Below are 15,979 nucleotides of genomic sequence, written 5' to 3'. Positions count from 1 at the left end.
CTGAGGACGGTGTGCTGAAAAACATTACATCAGTGTTTTACGTCACTTACCAACTGATATTTCTAGGTATTATAAGAGGTAAATTTTTATGTTGGGTAGTACCTCCAAGAACTTATGGTCAGAGCAAGGCATTAATGGTTATTTTATCCTCTACAGCAGGTTTGGTATTGAAGAGCGGATGTATGGATACTAAAATATTAGACTCTACTGACAGGTGTTGTCCACTTAGTGGTATAGTTACTGCCATGCAGAAAACATTGGGCTGTGAAGTATGTAATGTGTTTGTCTGAAGAGTGATCGACAAAGAGAGAAAAACGATGAACACACTGCTGTGTGTACATATCACGCTACCACACATACAAATATCTGCCCTTATACCTGTTGCACCCAATACAGTGCATCCCATTTAACAACTAAAAATACAGAAACCAAAATTCCGACAATAAAACTTATGTGGTAAGTAAGTGTTAATCTGAAGTATAACTAATATTCACTTATTATTGGCAACTGAGTTATCGAAGGAAGCCTGGCTTTTGATGTACTTTTGGTCATATTTTTAAAGGCATTTAATAGCAAGAATTGGAAGATGTACAGGTATAATAATTAACAAAATTTACAGAGAAACTTCCTGCAATACTGTTTTCGAAAAATTTGCAGGCAGTTTATAGAATATGAGTTGAATGGTAATAGCACATTGGAGAGTCATATCTGTTTCATGCGCACATTATGTAACAGGAAAATCTGGTCTGTAGAGGAAGAATAGTCATCTAGACGAGTTTGTTAATTTTTATTTTAATACTATGAAAAAGCGTAATTACATTTCAAAGCAAACTGTGCAGTGGCAGGAGTTGTTACAAAGTGTCTCTGAGTGAGTGTCTAAATAGTATCAAAAGAAAGCTAGTGAACCATGCATTTGTTGTCTTATCTGCGAAACTGTACAAGTATTATAACATACGTGACACTCGTACCAATAAGAGCAACAAATAAACGTAGATCTAAGTCAAAGAAGCCTGCAGCGGAAAAACGCAGATTCTCCACTGCCAATTGGAGAGAACGTGACGTAACACTGGGGGGCAGCAGGGACTGAATCTTGTCCAGCACCAGGCCAACTCTGACCGCTCTATCCTGAGCAGACGAGCACGCCCAGCACAGGGCTAGCAGGAAACTGGCTTCAACCACCAACAGAACACCGATCGCAGCGGCAAGGGCACGTAATCCGGACGACAGGTGTTGCCAGTTGTTCGCCAGGAGCACGGAGCAGTAACTGGTGCAGACGAGCTGCAGCAGGCGGTTGAGAAACGACAGCGACAGCGAGAGCCCAAAGTGTTGACCGCAGAGGCGGGCGATACGGTGCAGGGCCAGCCTGGCGCGCTGCAGGCGCCACAGACCACTCTCCGCCACCCACCGCCGCCCTCCGGAGGTCGCCGCCTCCTCCAGCTCCACCTCCCTGTGCAGCGGCGGCCGCACACTCCTCAGCAGCTGCCTGCGGATGGCGCCCATCCGGTCCCGCACAACCAGCACGATGCCAAAGAACTGTACTTGCCAAACTAAGTTATAGAGTGCAGAAAAGAGGACAATACTCTCCTTCCACTCCCCTTCAAAACTAATAGCTGCAGTATGTAAACAGAGACCAATAAAGAGTCCTAATAATACTGCAACAAAAATAAAAACAACTCTCCGTGTTTGGGTAAAAACCTTGCTGTACCCATACTGGCAGTGGAGAAGCAATTGATCTACTGTTTCCAGCAGATTAATTATTTGGCAGAGGTGTCGGTTCCCAGTAGTGAGACACTTGAATAGCATTACAGCTGACTCCATCCACACCAGCAGTAAAACTAATACTGCAGGGACCTTCAAAGTTGGTAAATGTTCTGGAAGTGGAGGGTTACAAGAGCCGCTGTAGCTACAGTATGAGCCCAGTGCCACAATACAAGCAAACCATACTGCACTTGTTACATGCCACCCTCTCAGACAGAAGTGTTTCCTGTTTCTGTCCATTCTAATCACTGAAGCGTAGCCACACATCCTGAGGAGTATATATAAAGGTTTCACTGCATCCATGAAGGTACGAGGAGTCATAACTGTTCTTGAGAAAATCGATAGCGATGATATGTGTCCACTGAACTGGAATTACTCTTTTGATTTTACTACTTTAAATGCTTCTCGCAATGCCTCAGACTTGCTGTAAGATCTCCTCTTTCTGTGAATAATATATACAAATACTGCGTTACAACTTCGTTATGCATAAACTTAACAATCAGTGTAAATTCGGATGACTGTGTCTCCACTGTCGCAATGCTACCTAACTGAAGGAGAGCACACTGTTTCCCAGTCGTTATTCTGCTCATCAGTACTGTAAGCGACGAGGGACACATCGATTGAATGTCACCTAAATTAATTATCTTGCCTTTACGAGTGTCTAATCCACTAATTGACTTTCATTTCATTACTGCACAAAACGCTCATTCTTCTTTATATCGAGTAGCTCTTAACATTATGAAACTGTTGTTGTGGTCTTCAGCCCAAAGACTGGTTTGATGCAGCTCTCCCTGCTTCTCTAACCTGTGCAAGCTTCTTCACCTCCGAATAACTAATAAAACCCTCATCCTTTTGAATCTGCTAACTGTATGCATCTGTTGGTCTCCATCACAGTTCTTCCTCCCCATACTTCCGCCAATATTAAATACATAATCACTTGATGTGTTAGAATGTTTCCTGTCAACCAATCCCACCAGTTATTTTACTTCCCAAATAAAAAAACCCTACTGCTACTTTAAAGGTATCATTTCCCTATCTAATTCTCTCTGTGCTACCTGATTTAATTCAGGTGGATTCTATTATCCTTGTTATGCTTTTGTTGATGTTCACCTCATATTGTCTTTTCCAGACACTTCGCATTCCGTTCAACTGCTCTTCCAATTCCTCTGACACAATTACAATGTCATCATCAAAACTCAAAGTTTTAATTTCTTCTGCCTCAAGGTAATTCCTACACCAAATTATTCTTTGCTGTCTTTTTTGCTTTCTCAAACGTTGATGATATAGGAACAGCGATCGGCTACAACACTGTCTCACTCCCTTCTCAACCATTGCTTTCCTTTCTTGTCCTTCGACTCTTGTAACTGCCGTCTGGTTTTTGTACAAGTCGCAAATAATCTTTCGCTTCCTGAATCTTACCCCTGCTACCTTCAGAATTCAAAGAGGGTACTCCAATCAACAACGTCAAAAGCTTTCTCTAAGTCGACAAATGCTATAAAGGTAGGTGTTCCTTACTTAACCTACCTTCTAAGTCTTTCCATTCTTCTGTAAAGAATTCAAATTAGTATTTTGCAAACCATGACTTATGAAACTGATAGTTCGGCATTATTGACATCATTCATCCCCTCCTTTCGATGGAACTGGAATAACTACTTTCTTTTTGAAGTGTGAGAGTATTTAGACTGTCTCATACATCTTGCACGCAAGATGGAAGAATTTCGCCATGATTGGTTCCTATTCTAACAGTGGTATCAGTGCTTCTGACTGATTGAATATATACTCCCAAACCTTGTTTCGACTTAGTCTTTCAATTATCTGACAAATTCTTCTTGTAATGTCATATCTCCCATCTAATGTTCATCTAAATCCTCTTCCATTTATAAAATACTGCCTTCAAATTCATCTTCCTTGCACTGACCCTCTATATACTCCTTCCACTTTTCAGCTTAGGACTGGGTTTTCCATCTGAGCTCTTGATACTCACATAACTGCATATCTTCTCACCAAAGGAGTCTTTCATTTTCTTTTATGCCGCATATGTCTTTCCCCTAGTGAAGAATGCTTCTAAATACCTACACTTGCCCTTTAGCCTTTCCTGCTTAGCCATTTCGTACTTAATGTGAATCTCATTTTTTAGACATTTGTTTTCCTTTACACCTTCTTCACTTGCTGTATTTTTATATTTTGTCCTTTCATCAACTAAATTCAGCATCTCATGTATTACACATGGATTTCTGGTAAGCCTTGTCTTTTTATCCATTTGATCTTCTGCTGACTTCACTATTTCATCTCTAAAGATATTCGTTTTGTACTGTGTTCCTTTCCTCTGTTCAGGTCAATCGTTGGCTAATACTCCCTCTGAAATTCTCAACAACCCTAGCTGTTTCAGCTCATCCAGGTTTCATCTCCTAAATTTCCTAATGTTTTGCAATTTTTTTAGTTTTGATATACATTTCATAACCAATAAATTGTGGTCAGAGTCCACATCTGCCCCAGGAAGTGTTTCACAATTTAAAATCTAGTTCCCAAATCTATGGCTTTTCGTTATATAATAAATATCAAAACTTTGCTCACCTCATCCAGGTATATAACCTTCTTTCACGATTCTTAAACCAAGTGTTAGTGATGATTAAGTTATCCTGTGTACAAGATTCTAGCACGTGGCTTCCTCTTTCATTCCTTTGCCCCAGTCTGTATTCATCAACAATCATTCAATCTCTTGATTTTGCTGCTACCGAATTCCAGTCTCCCATACCAATTAAGTATTTGTACTCCTTGGAAATATTGCTATTACAACAAAAGATTTTTCCTTCCTGAAGAACTGACCTACTGACAAAACAGTAAATACACATATCCTGAATTTATTGCAAAGTCAGAAGTTTCATGATTTTTTTTTTAAAGTAATAGTGCTTTAACTTTTAGAAATCTGTAACTATGAACCTGTTGCTGAATATGACAACTAACAGTTTTCTAGGAACTTTCATTTTCTGTGTTCTAGTATTAAACATTCGAACATGTCAGCATCGTTTACTGATATCTCCTCATATCGCAGCGATGCAAAATCAAAAAGAACGATGTGAAGATTATACACTCAGATTAAGCATAATTTATTTTATACTCGGTAAAGTAAACTTCGTTCGAAAAATGAAAATATTATTTTGTCCATTTTCAGTAACTGTAGTCGTCTATAATGAAGTAATCAGCAACTAGCTGCATACAAGAAATTTAATTCCTTGAGCGTTTCACGCACTTAGTGCTCTTCTCCTGAAAGTGATGCGTGTCGCATTATTTGCGATTGTCAGTAATGAAGTACGTACAGCACAAAATAAGATCACGTTGAAAAATGGTCAAATTCAACGCTGTGTTAGCAACTACACATGTAACAATGTAAACATAATTATCAGTTTCAATCAGTGTGGCATAGTGACGTCAATTATTTAAAAATTTCTATATACTATCATGATGACTGTCATTCGTAAAATAGTGGCCGTTGTCGTGGCACTGAAATTGATGCAATGTGGCATTAAAGAATTATATGAATATATGAAAGGTTCTGTGCTATACCGGCTTTCCCAAGCGTTTCTCTTTTATTAATTTCCAAGAAAAGTGATGGAGGTGTTATACAGGACTTCTCTCGCAATTACTGCAAGTGAAATTCCAACTTCTTGTCTGAATTCAGGAGTTAACTAAATACAGAAATAAAAAATTAACGAAAGCTGCAAAAGTGTATTTGGGAAAAATGGCCGACAAACACATATTTGGAAAGGATAACTTCGTGGAATTCACGTGAGAAGTTAGGAAAGAGAAAAATTTGGGTACGGTTAATGTCATTCCAGCAACTACTTTCATTACTGTGCCACAGCTCCGTATCGGGCCGTTCTGTAGTTTCTATACTCAAGTACTAGCCAATTAGAGGCCAGAAAAGACAATGTTTCCTTATAAGAGCATTCTTTACAGCGCTGATGAAAGGCAATAAAAAGAATTCCTCGTATGTTCTGCACGCATGGCCACACACCTGCTATATGATGACAAAGGAGTTTAGTTTATCCCATATTACGCAACATTACAGTTTCCATATATCACATTATTTGGCTGGAATAACTGTTTCTTAATAACTCAAGATTATGATGGTTGTTATGTTGGTTCTTTTCAGACTTGCAAATGTGTCTATAACGCCATTATAAGTCTTCCATGTTTTTATACGCATCCCAACTCACGACTATGATTCCATAAAACGTTTATCCCTTGTTCTCCTTTTCCAAAACTCTTTGGCATGAGTGAGTGAATGAATGTGGGTGTTTTTCATTTTGCTTTACGACGGTTTATTCTGCTGCAGAGAATCATCGGTAGTCTTACGGAATGGCCAACCCTTGTCGTTCTCAGGTAGGCAAAGAGGCTTGTTCCCTTTGCGTGTAAGTTACTGGTGTTAGGTTGGTGGCGTAAGCCTCATCTCTGGGTTTTCCTGGCCACGGGGTTGTGTGGGAGAAGTTTTAGCGTGAGATAGTCAGTCTGCTTCAAGCTCTCCGAGGGTCTGCAGACGAGATCTCTTCGAAGAAGGGTGAGTTGGTTTAACCGCGTGGCGCTTTGTCTCATAGCGAGAGAGGCGCTTTTTGTAATTCAGTCTCACTGATCTTGCACCTTGTGTATTTTTCGGCCTCGCGTTTGTCTTATAAAGGTTGTTTTGCTGGTTCGCAGCAAGGAATGCAAGGCTTTTGCAGACTTCTCAGTTTCATTCCTAATGCAGACTTTGGTCCGTAAAAAAAAACGTAGCGCAAGGGTGTGGTATATGTTGACGCGATCTCAGGGAGGAAGTGCTCCCTCGGTTCAGTGTGAATGTTTGTGTGCCTGCGACTGCGTGTGTATACATTCTAATCATTTCCAAATTTTTGCCTTTTTGTGAATTTTCTTTGTTTCATGTCCGTTGGAAACCATCCACGTGAGTTAATATTAGAGTTGGTTGACCCTCTACCACTACCCTTTGTGTACTCAAATGTGTCCTCTGTAAAATGTTAATTGTTAACGGGTGCGTGGTTTAATGTTGCCAAATACTGGCCACGGTACGTAGAAATTGTGATTCGGCGAACCACGTAGCCACACATGTTAACTGTGAGCCTAACTTTGCTGTGGCCACCTGTCTCGGTCCTATAGTTTACTTATTGTTCTGATTTTATAACATTAAATATCTACTGTCTGGATTATTTAATTTTATTTGTGGTTTACGATTTCATGTTAAGCGCATAAGCGCGTATGTGTGGCCCTCATTGACGCTGTTTCTCCAGACTGAGGTTCAGCTTTAAATGCAACACAGCGGAACCAACCCCCTAGCCTCGTTGTATGTTGGTGCTGGGACCGTCCTTGCTGCTCTTTGGGTGAATATGGGTCTGAATGCGAGTAATAAACGTTTCCCGCCCCCGATAATTACGACCGCGAGTCTAAATTAAGAGATTCTGTTGCGAATTGTACAGAATTTCACAAGCAATCGTTCATAGTTACCAGGCAACAGCAGTTATCTAGATGTCTTACATCAATGTCTTAAGAAATAAATTATTTAGTTTCACGTCTTATCCAGTGTAAAGATGTTACGTCTCCTTTACCTATGCCATTTACATAGCAGTTTCCTTGTTAGCCCATCCATAGTGTTTCCATGCACACAGGTCCAATAATTGGTGTTCCCTTTTTATTTGAAACAAATTCTTTAGAGTAGATCTTGTTTTCAGCAATTTTGCAGCAATCTGCTCTTATTCACAGTGTTCACACACTTTTTACTTTAATATTCGATTCATGTGAACAATTCCTGGATCATATTAATAATTACATCCAACTTTTTTGAGTGACATTACAACGAATGTTCTTTTATGAGTTTTTCTTATGATTAAATTAATTAATTTTCCAACTTAGTCGAACCTCTTGTTTGTCGTGGGGCTGGAGGTGGTGGCGACCCAATCTTTTACTTCGATTTTAATTTCAGATAGCATTTCAGTTTGCGTGTGGCTCTTTTAGCCATCACAATATCGCTCAGGGCTCCACTCATTTCATAAACACCACTTAAGTGCACGTCACTTACATAGGGTCCCTTACCATAGGTATTACACCTTTATAGACTAATACAGCTTCCAAAACAAATTTCTGTTGAACAAAAACTGGAATATCATAATGCATTTCAGCATCAACAAACATCTTTAACATATCTGTGGAGTCAAAATAAATTTGTCTGTATTACCTCACTTGAAACATGTATAGCCACTAATAATTATATGAAGATGCTGTTTTTAGTAATTTTAACTTTGTTTGCTGCTGCTTAGACTTTTTCAATATCCTCTCTTTCCTAAATCACATGATTTTGGTTAGCTCCATTTTGTTCTCATTAGAACAGGAGGGGAGGTTCTGGGCAGGTAACCACCTTATCAGATCCTCTGTCAGATTAAAAATTCGGCTCACTTATATTTAAGGTCATTCCTTATACCCTTTCCTTAACGCCCCCACTTCTCTCCAACCCCAGAGACCACTGGGAATAGATCAGTGTCGCTCATGGGAATCTCCCACAAGCCTTAGGCAATTGTGCTAACTGTACCCGAGCTCATGACAGTGGTTGCATGACATAAAATGACAGGAAACACAGTGGGCCAATAAGCTTGGGGCCCTCCCTCCTTCTTCCACCACATCATCTTTTATAACTACATCAACTTTGTGTAGGCCTCTTTATTTGAGGTCTGATCATCATAGGGAGAGGTTCAGGTTTTCTGTAAACAACAGCACATTAAGTAATCAACAATAATTTTCTCTCTGTCTCTAGTTTAATTATTGCATGAGCTCATTCATTGAACTCTGGCGTTTGTAAATAATAACACTGAACTAAAAATATCTTATTGCTTATTGTCAGTTTTTGTTGTTAACAACTTTTATGCACTTATAACAATAATAATTTCTGATATATTTACATAAATGTTTTACAATAAATATTTTTTTGTAATGTACAAATTATGCATTTTGCTTTAAACTATTAACATCAGGTACTTTTGGTACATAAACTAGGAGAATGTAAATACTATGTATCCCATGTAAACATTATAGTCCAATTTGTTTCAGTATTTAGCTTTCTTTCATTATATATATATATATACATTTCATTACTCATTTATTTCTATTTACCATTCTCTTTCGTTTAATATATATATATATATATATATATATATATATATATATATATATATATATATATATATATATATATATATATATTAAACGAAAGAGAATGGTAAATAGAAATAAATGAGTAATGAAATGTAAATACGTGATATATATATATATATATATATATATATATATATATATATATATATATATATATAATGAAAGAAAGCTAAATACTGAAACAAATTGGACAATAATGTTTACATGGGATACATAGTATTTACATTCTCCTAGTTTATGAACCAAAAGTACCTGATGTTATATATATATATATATATATATATATATATATATATTTATACCATTCCTTCAAGCACACTTAGTGTCCAGCTCTACATGATACACACAATACATATACACACACAGTGTGTAATGAGTCATTCATATACATACACATACATACCTACACACACACACAACTACAACAAATGGTTCATCAAACCATTCCATATACAGTCACTCTTTTGAAGCATCTACATAGCCACATACTCAGTCATTGCAATAAATAGTGTGAGAATGGTAGGGTTCCGATCAGACTCTGACGGATGAACTGTTTGTTGTCATAATTTTACAGTTCTACATTCTGCTGCCTTGTATTGCATGCAATGCATCTAAGGTAATCAGGTACAACACAAAGAATTAGACGCAATACGATACACAATTGATAATCATTATGGAATATCACCTCAAAGCAAGAAGGTCATCTGCCTGATGAAAGATGAAGTCAGTGGTTCACAGATCGTCGAGTTTGTTGGGCTCAGATCTAATATGAACGTTAAACATATAGAAGTAGGTGGCACACAGAGTGATGCTGAGGACGTGCATCATGTGGGCTCAAAGGCTCTCACTGCCTTTCAACCAATGGATGAAACTATCTCCATCTGTATGAAGTAGCTTGGGAGTAGCAAAGTTTGGATTATCAAAGTCTTAGGGAAAGGCGTACCTGTGGAGTTTTGACAGGTCCAGAACACGTGTACCCATATAGATAGGCTTCATGAACTGTAGTGAAATATGGGATATCTCCACAGTGACTCGTCCTTCATTGAGGATGATAACCCATTTGAAATATGGTCTAGCGACATAATCTCTTGTGCCATATGCCCATTCCACCGGTAAACTAAACGACTTTCGTGGTATTCTCTAACATCGTCTACAGGTTTCTTAAAAAAACTGACTTGATCATTAATCTGTAAAAATCTTTCTCAAAATTATGTCACTGGAGCCCCTGTTCGACTTTTAAATCAATGTTCAAATGTGTGTGAAATCTTATGGGACTTAACTGCTAAGGTCATCAGTCCCTAAGCTTACACACTACTTAACCTAAATTATCCTAAGGACAAACACACAAAACCATGCCCAAGGGAGGACTCGAACCTCCGCCGGGAGCAGCCGCACAGTCCATGACTGCAGCGCCTTAGACAGCTAGGCTGATGCCGCGCGGCCCACCTCTAGACGCAGGACATACACCTCACCTGCATCCTCAGTCACGTCATGGAACTTTCCGTTCACTTTGTCGATTTCCCCTTGTACATCCATCAGAACACTCAAAATGGTAGACTTGGTTGTATGGCTTGTCCAAAGAGGTTTTTTACTTCCTGGTAGAGGATTATAAAGGCACATTTGCATGCCGAGCGTGAGTTTCCGCGGAAACGCGAAATATTAATTAAATAAATAATCAGTGACTAATAAATAAAGCCTATGGCACACAACTGCAGCGCTGTGTCGCTGATAAGGACAAAAGAATAATTACGTTACTCTCATGTCTGTTTTAAGAGAGGAGAGAGCTCAGGTAGAAGTGGTGCGAGAAGCACGTATTTTATTTTATTGTCTGGCACACCGCCATATTTTCATGTTATAGAAGAATACTGCGAGTTGCAACCACACTAGGCACTCGATTCTGTAATGAATTTATATTTATAAAAGTAAGTAGGATTATGAATTGTAGGCTATATCATTGAATATATCTGATTTAACTAACTGTGTAACTTTTTATGTTTAGTAGACAATCACCTCTGTACGACGTATTGGCATGGCTGGCAAATCATTGTAATATTGAGATTAGATCATGAGTCCGTACCTACCGCAGCAGTCTTTGGAAACGATTTAATTACGAAGTCCGATTATTTTAGTTTTCTTTCACGGTCAACTACGAGTTACATTGCCTTTTCCAAATAGCCATTGTCAAGCGTCTGATACCGAATAATTAAACGTCCACGTTCCAGAAAAGCAAATACCAATTACAACCAATCATCATACATACAGAATAATTAATCATTAATATTTTATTCCAAATTTTATTTTTATTTATTTTATATTGGCGACCGTGACAGGACTTGTTATTTTGTCATTTGTTACATTGTTCTTTTTGTTTCATGTCAAAAATCAACTTTCTGGACCTGGACGTGAATGTATGAGAGATAATGAAAATCTGAAGATATTTTCCAATTCTAAAGTTTTGCCGGAAGACGCAATGAAGCTTCCAGCAAAATAAGGTAAGACGCAGCATCTTTGCATTAACAGGCTTGACCAGACGTATAATTCAGTGTATTAGCTTTTCAGTAAATTCTGTAGTGTTTCTTTCGCGCATAACAGTTTTCAGTAACAAATTTCATTCTTAGCACTTTTTCCTAAACAATAACGTATCCAACAATACCAATACACGAGTGAACAATATGGCCGACTTCTGTACGATATGATGTAACATGGCCAGCAGCCATTACCAATAATCTCAAATTCAGTTTATATTTTTAAATTAACGGGACAGCCATTGTTGCTACGAGCGATTCATGCTCAACTGCATTTCATTTTAAAATCAGTGTCAAATATTTTCTTGAAACATAAATCACGTGTGGCATGGTAATGACTAGAAATCAATACGCAAAAATGGAACAGCAAAGACGTACTATTCAGACACAATCCGACTCGGACGAGAGACAAATGTTAGAAAATGACTTTACGACAGCAACCGGTAGTGACGATTTATCAAACATTGACGCAAGTGTTGACGGAAATTTTGACAATAGGCCGTCCACCACAAAAATTTCAAAGTCTCAGTCAGAGCCCATGTTAATGCATGACGTCACGTCTAATGACGCGGCGGGGGCACAGACGTTGCAAACGGTAAACATTGCCGACATGTTACAAATGATAATGAAACAGTACGCCGAAAACATGGCAACCTTACAGACACAAAATGACGAAATTAAATCTGACCTCATAGCACTCAAGACGAGTAATGACACTTTATGTAAACGTGTGGAACTTATAGACGCCAGACTGACCAAACAGATGACTGAACTCAGTACTAAATTTTCCCAGCTTAATACGACACAAGAAAAGACTACAACTGACGTAGCACTTTTACAGACACAAGTAAAAAATCTTGATGTCACGTGTGAAGTTCTTACTGAACAAATTCAAACATATCCTTCAGTACACGACAACCTTGAAAAACGAATTACTGACGTACAGAATAAATTTGACAATGTTGAACAACACCTGACTGACATCTTACAATCTTATGCTACAGCTCATTTTCAAAACATTAATAAAGAATTTCATGATTGGGTAGTGAACAAAGACAAACATTTTGATAGATGCCTACGTGAAAATTTACCAACAATTGTGCACGACTCCGTAGCGCAATACATTACTAATAACAAACAGCTGATCAGTGACGCAGTACAATCCGTCACTGGACCAATGACACAATTCACCGATCGACCACAGTCTGAATGTAACGAAAATATCAGTCAAAATGTACAGTTCAGGAACCAATATACATTCGAGTATGACACACACATACCGCACACGACAAACACACAAGAACAAAACACACCACGACTACAACACATACCACGAGGTGCAAACACAAACACAAGCTATTATCATGGTAAACCACAGCAACATTATCGTAATTACTCGCCAGCTGAACATTGCAGTAATTACAGTGGAACAAATCCATATCACAATGCAAAGGAAGAAGAAAGCTTAATGAAACACAGGCAATTTCAGATTTTTATCCCAGAAAAACGAACCATTCATCCGGTGATTTTTCTTAAATCTTTTAGTAACGCATTTCCACGCACTTGGAGTGACCGGAAAAAGATTTCATATATTGTCGGTTACATCCAAGGCGATGCAGCTGTCTGGGCATACAGTCAAGCTGACGTATGTACCACGTACAGTGAGTTTGAGCGTGCTTTTCTGAACAAATTCTGGTCGCAATCCGTCCAGGAGCGACTCAGAAGACAAATTCTAGAACCTGAAACTTTTAACAGTAAAAATGGCAACTTACGCAGATATTTTGAAAAATACTTGAACATGGGACACTTTTTAGACGAACCAGTCGCAACACGCGATATACTCCGTGCGTTGAAGGCCAAATTGCCTTTCAACATTAAAGAAAAACTCCTACATATCCCGGATGACGATTCAGATTATTTTTTAACAGCATTAGATTCGGTTGACATGTTACTTGAAGATCAGCGCTTCGCGCGGCAAAACAGCAGCCACAATGTTTACACTAGTGGAATGCAAAACATGCAGGCTTGCCAACTCAATTCTGGCGCGCCCACAGTTGGATACGCGGTACAACAAAAACAGCAAACTCACATGCCGTCTCAATACGGAAATCAAAATCAACACGCGTATTCCAATACAAACAATAGTTACAACAGTAATAACACTTCATGCGGCAATCCATACAAAAGGCACCGCGGTAATAACTACAGCGGTAACAACGGATACATAGGCAACAACAAAAACACAAACAGAAACAGAAATAATAATAACAACTACGAGCCAAGACAGCGTCAAGGCTGGACTCGTAACGATCAGTACTTTCATTCAAACACTGCTTTACCACAGCAGCCACCAGGACAAAATTGGAGCATACCTTATGACCGACAGGTAAGTTATAATGCGCAACAGCAACAACAACCGCAAAAGTTTGGAGATCACAATAGGCAATATCCGAATGTGAATATAATAGAAATGACACCTGACACACAACCTCAATCTGTGTCAGTACCTAGTACAAATGCTAATCCAACAAACTAGAAACAGTCACTTCTATGCCCCAGGTCGTGGCTGAAGAATTCTTGGGGGGCGACTTCAATGTTAATCAGTTATTTGGCACCACAGTTGAACATCAGAATAATGATATGTCGAATAATTCTAAACAAAAATTACCTGTTTTATTTATAAGATACAACCACAATAACAATATATCAGATGAACTTTTACAAGACAGTACACAATGTCGTTCAAACACAAATGAAATTGTTTTAGCATCTACCACTGGTGTAGTAGGTGGGATTCCAACTACTATTATTCTAGATACAGGTGCAGCTGTGAGCGTTTTGTCTTTTAATTTCTATAAAAAGATGTGTGAATTGGAACCTGTGCCTGAGTTTCCTGCCCAAAACTGTAAAATAACTACTGCACTAGGTAATAAGTCATGTAGGGTTACGAAGCAAGTTTTTGTAAACATTAAAATAGGTAATGGAACCGTACAATGGCCATTCCTGGTTGTACAAAACCTTGTGACAAATTGCATATTAGGAATAGATATTATGAGCGAGAAGGACTGCATTATAGACTTCTCCAAAGGTAAATGTATTTTAAATGATAGAGGCAGTGTAATTATTATTGATTTGGACAGGAGAACTCTAAAGCATGACAAACACTGTACAGGGTACAAGGTTCAGTTAGTACTTGACAATGACATTCAAGACATGCAAACACACTCATCTGACACAGAGCTAATGGACTTGAAAACATTGCTTGATCATAAGATAAATGAAGCTACAGCTCTCAGTGCACATGAACGTATAAAACTACAGGAAGTGTTATCCAAATATTTACAAGTTTTTGCCAAACGAATAGGTGTTATCAACACGTATGCGTACAAGATTGAAGTTAAGCCTCACAAGATCTTCTACCACAAGACATATAACGTACCGTTATCTCAACGACCTGCTGTGTGGCAAGAATTAAAACAAATGTTAGACTGGAAGGTCATTGAACCATCCACCTCATCTTATTGTAGTCCTCTACTTGTTGTCAAAAAATCAAATGGAAGCATCAGGTTAGTGTTAGACGCACGAGCAATTAATGAAATAATTTTACCAGTTCACACAAAACCCGAAAATTTAGAAGAGCAATTACAGAAATTTCTAGATGCAAAGTATTTTTCCACAATAGATCTCGCTAATTCATTTTGGCAGGTGAGTATCACTCCTGATTCTCGGAAATATACTGCATTTATGTTCGGGGGGCGAACCTATCAGTTTTGTGTTCTACCTTTCGGACTGAATGTCAGTTCTGGGGTATTCATTACAGCCCTGGATACCGTGCTTGGCGATGATTTAGTTGAGACAGTCACACACTATGTTGATGATATACTGATAGCTACACAGTCTTGGAATGAACACCTTGACACACTTCAAAGAATTTTAGAAAAATTTGCACAAGCTGGAGTCACAGCCAATCTTAGAAAATCAAAGTTTGGTTGCAGTGAGATAAAATATTTAGGACATATCATTAATTCACAGGGCATACGTCCTGATCCCAGTAAATTAGATGCTATCAGAAACTTTCCTAGTCCTCGAACTAAAAAGCAGTTAAAATCATTCCTTGGGCTATGTTCATTTTTCAGACGTTTTTTACCACAACCACTTTTGAACAGTAAACATCTGCTAAATCTACTCAGAAAGAATCAAGTTTGGATCTGGTCGGAACAGTGCCAGAATGACTTTAATACAATTAAACATGCTTTAGTGAATGCAAACTTATTGAGCCATCCAGATTTCAATTTAGATTTTTGTATGACTTGTGACGCTTCACGTACTGGTTTGGGATGTTGCTTATTTCAAGTTGTAAAGAATAAAGATAAGGAACAGATAAGAATTATTGGGTTTGCGAGCCGTACTCTATCTGAATGTGAGCATACATACTCCACTACTGAGTTAGAAACACTTTCCATAGTATGGGCATTCAAGAAATTCAATTATTATTTATTTGGAAA

This window comes from Schistocerca nitens, chromosome 1 (genome assembly GCF_023898315.1).
Source record: "Schistocerca nitens isolate TAMUIC-IGC-003100 chromosome 1, iqSchNite1.1, whole genome shotgun sequence".
Taxonomy (NCBI): domain Eukaryota; kingdom Metazoa; phylum Arthropoda; class Insecta; order Orthoptera; family Acrididae; genus Schistocerca; species Schistocerca nitens.
Note: the sequence above shows the minus strand (reverse complement) of the source record.